The sequence below is a fragment of the Oncorhynchus nerka genome, linkage group LG23, assembly GCF_034236695.1.
Source record: "Oncorhynchus nerka isolate Pitt River linkage group LG23, Oner_Uvic_2.0, whole genome shotgun sequence".
NCBI classification, from domain to species: domain Eukaryota; kingdom Metazoa; phylum Chordata; class Actinopteri; order Salmoniformes; family Salmonidae; genus Oncorhynchus; species Oncorhynchus nerka.
In genome coordinates, this window is record NC_088418.1 from 60,579,203 (window position 1) to 60,583,505 (window position 4,303).

Below are 4,303 nucleotides of genomic sequence, written 5' to 3' on the forward strand. Positions count from 1 at the left end.
AGACAACCATCTCTGCAGCACTCCACCAATCAGGCCTTTATGGTAGAGTGGCCAGACGGAAGCCACCCCTCAGTAAAAGGAACATGGAGTTTGCCAAAAGGCACCTAAAAGACTCTCAGACCATGAGAAACAAGATTCTCTGGTCTGATTTTTTATTTTATTTTTATTTCACCTTTATTTAACCAGGTAGGCTAGTTGAGAACAAGTTCTCATTTGCAACTGCGACCTGGCCAAGATAAAGCATAGCAGTGTGAACAGACAACACAGAGTTACACATGGAGTAAACAATTAACAAGTCAATAACACAGTAGAAAAAAAAATGGGCAGTCTATATACAATGTGTGCAAAAGGCATGAGGAGGTAGGCGAATAATACAATTTTGCAGATTAACACTGGGGTGATAAATGATCAGATGGTCATGTACAGGTAGAGATATTGGTGTGATGAAACCAAGATTGAACTCTTTGGCCTGAATGCCAAGCTTTACGTCTGGAGGAAACCTGGCACCATCCCTACGGTGAAGCATGGTGGTGACAGCATCATGCTGTGCAGATGTTTTTTAGCGGGAGGGACTGGGTGACAAGTCAGGATCGAGGGGAAAATGAACGCAAAGTACAGAGAGATCCTTGATGAAAACCTGCTCCAGACCGCTCAGGACCTCAGACTGAGGCGAAGATTTACCTTCCAACAGGACAATGACCCTAAGCACATAGCCAAGACAACACAGGAGTAGCTTCGGGACAAGTCTCTGAATGTCCTTGAGTGGCCCAACCAGAGCCCGGACTTGAACCCGATGTAACATCTCTGGAGAGACCTGAAAAAAGCTGTGCAGCGACGCTCCCCATCCAACCTGACAGATCTTGAGAGGATCTGCAGAGAAGAATGGGAGAAACTCCCTAAATACAGGTGTGCCAAGCTTGTAGCGTCATACCCAAGAAGACTGGAGGGAGTTTGCTTCAACAAAGTACTGAGTAAAGGGTCTGAATACTTATGTAAATCTGATAATTCCATTTTTATTAGCAAACATTTCTAAAATGCTGTTTTTGCTTTGCAATTATGGGGTATTGTGTGTAGGGGGAAAAAATGTGAATCCATTTCAGAATAAGGCTGTAACGTAACAAAATTTGGAAAAGGTCAAGGGGTCTGAATATTTTCTGAATGCACGGTATGTGGGGCCCATGCTGGAATTGAACCCACTACCTTGGTTGTTGCTATAGCTAGCTCCATGCTCCATGTCAAATGAGCCTTTAACATTCTATTTTGTAAGCTTGAAAAACCCTGTCTGGAAGATGTTAAGAGTACAGGCCTCAGACTGTCCTATTTAAAGGTACATCCACACACAGTTTTTGGAAGCAGAATGGTTTGTACTGTGCATATACTGTAGATTGTACTGAACATTTGAGGAGTATTTCAGGGGCTATGTAAGAAGCTGTCACCCTTGTGTTAGCTACACTCTCTCCTGTGGTGCAGTGTGAGCACTGTTTGTACCTCCCTGAACCTGTCTGTGCCCAGGGCAAGCCAGGCATCCTCCTCAAGGCCATACTTTGGTACTATCTCCAGCAGTTTGTGGAATTATTTTATATTACTGTGGGTTTGTCCCACGGCCACACACACACACACACACATTTGCAACAGTGCTAGTCTGTTTGGAGTATGTTTAAGTGCCCTCTCTGCCTCCTGCGTGTATCTCCAGCCCACTTTATTCTAATTCCCCAATCCTCTTTGTGAAAGCGACGTGTGCCACTGACAGAAAACAGGGTTAAGCTGTACGCAGAGAGATTCATAGAGCAGCACTCGACTGGACAAAAACACACTGAGTATCCCATTCTGCTTCTCCTCTATCCCTGCAGGCATTATCTTTCTGTCTTTCTTTCTATCCACCTCTCCCTCCCTCTATTAGTCTGGGACATTTCTCTCTGCCATCTCACTCCTCCCATTCCCACCACAATCTCCCTTCAGGTCAGTGAGTATTAGTCCTCTCACAGGGGCAAGGGGAACGTTGGGACGGCAACGACTCCACGACGACAAGCCTCTCCGGCATCATTTCCACGACGACGCCATCTCGGCAGGAGCATTACCACGGTGACACCCTCTCCTGACACGCCTAGCGGACACTTGTGGGTTGGTTTGCAGGTGCACCCTGCACAGAGACGGGGGAGGGAGGGACATAACTACCTTCTTTCTGTCTCTCTCTCTCTCTCTCTCTCTCTCTCTCTCTCTCATATCTCTCTGAGTATTTTTGTATCTGACCTGGGATTCGAAAACAAAGTTGACGGTAAAGACAACACTGGAGCTATGAGACCAAGATAAGAATGTGTTGAACCAGAGAACGTGTTGTGTCTCTCACAAGTAGCTCTGTTTTTCAAACTCAGGTCCTCAGCTCCTTTGACTCGTCTGGTTGGTTGGCTGAGATCGTTCTAATTCGTTCTGTTCTGTTGGAATTGTTTTGAGCTGGTAGCCCGGTTCAGGAACACCCAGTCCCTACGTGACTTGAGTCCACTTGAGGGACGTCACCGACAGAAGGGTCAGAGGGCGACGGTGAGGTCACCGACCAGAGTGAGAGACTGGAGCAAGAGAGCTTGGCAATTGGACCCAACATGGAGGGGTACGGCTACGAACACTTTGGGGTGGATGGAGAGCGGGACAGCCACCAGATGGACTACCGGAGGATCGTAGGGGACACAGAGCTACCCTGTCCCAGCTCCAACCCCTCACCACAAGATGCGGAGCACCTCTTCCGCCTCAGCCCCCATGGGCATGGGCACGGGCATGAGACGGCCGCCCAGCGATACAGCGCCACCCGCATCCAAGCTGGCTTTGGGCCTGAGAGGTGAGTCGGGCAAAGCAAGATTATGGTTAAAGCTGTACTAGAGTATTACTTAGTGAAATAAACTGGCATCCATTTGAAAAGAACAACATATTAGTGAAGGGCCAGGCAAAGAAGATTTGTAGATTCTTGCTGAAATGTAGAATAGTTTACTAGCGTAGCAACTCTGGAGCTGACTCATGTTGAAATCCAACCTGAGTTGGAGTTGCACCACACGGGGTTGGTGGCACCTAATTGGGGAGGACGGGCTCATGGTATTGACTTGAGCCAACGGTATCAAATATATCAAACACATGGTTTTAATGTGTTTAATGCCATTCCATTTACTCCCTTCCAGCCATTATTATGAGCTGTCCTGCCCTCAGCAGCTTCCTGTGAGTTTCACCCCGTTTTGCCCTCAGAACAGTCTCAATTGGTTGGGGCATGGACAAGGTGTCAAAAGCGTTCCAAAGGGAAGCTGGCCCATGTTGACTCCAATGCTTCCCACAGTCAAGTTGGTTGGATGTCCTTTGTGTGGTGGACCATTCTTGATACACACGGGAAACTGTTGAGCATAAAAAACCCAGCAGCATTGCACTTCTTGAGACACTCAAACCAGAGGCCTCGCACCTACTAGCATACCCTGTTCAAAGGTACTTAAATATGTTGTCTTGCCCATTCACAATGGCACACATACACAATCAATGTCTCAATGCTTAGAAATCCTTCTTTAACCTGTCTCCTTCTCTTCATCTACACTGATTGAAGTGGATGTAATAAGTGACATTAATAAGGGATCATAGCTTTCACCTGGATTCACCTGGTCAGTCTATGTCATGGAAAGAGCAGGTGTTTCTAATTTGTTGTATATTCAGTGTATATTTGACTAATGAGCATTCAAGTTGTGGCATTAGTTCCTCCCACTTGTTTTGACTACTTTTCATTACTCTGCTTTCACCATGGTTACAATATGTAAATACAGCTCATTGAGTAGTATCAGTTTACACTGCCACATAGCCCTGTGTTTAGCCTGGCTTGTCAATAACCTTGAAGTTAAATCTCCTTGTTAGCCCATAATGAAGCTCTAGGACGCCTGTGTCTTATATGGTTTATGGCGAGTCATTCTGAGCGTGGCCCCTAAACACATTGAAAAGCTATGAGTCAGTGGCGTACTCTGATGCCAAAACAACAGAAACTGCCTCAAGGCTATTTTTGGAGTGGCAGGTCCCCCTTATGCCTTGCAGCTAGGGCAGCAGGTGGAGAGCTTAATGGGATTGGGTTTGAATCAATGCTTGAAATAGCCACCGGGTGTGCATAGAGGAATCTCTGACCCATATTGTGGGTGACCCACATTTAAAGCAGTGAACTCATGCACAGACACAGTACCCGCCAGATCACCTTGGTACTTGTCAAGGCTGGGAAGGCCCTCTGTGTTTTGCGTAGTACTGGAGGAGGAGCTCCTGGTATAGTGCCACACAGGGAGTAGGTCAAGGGACA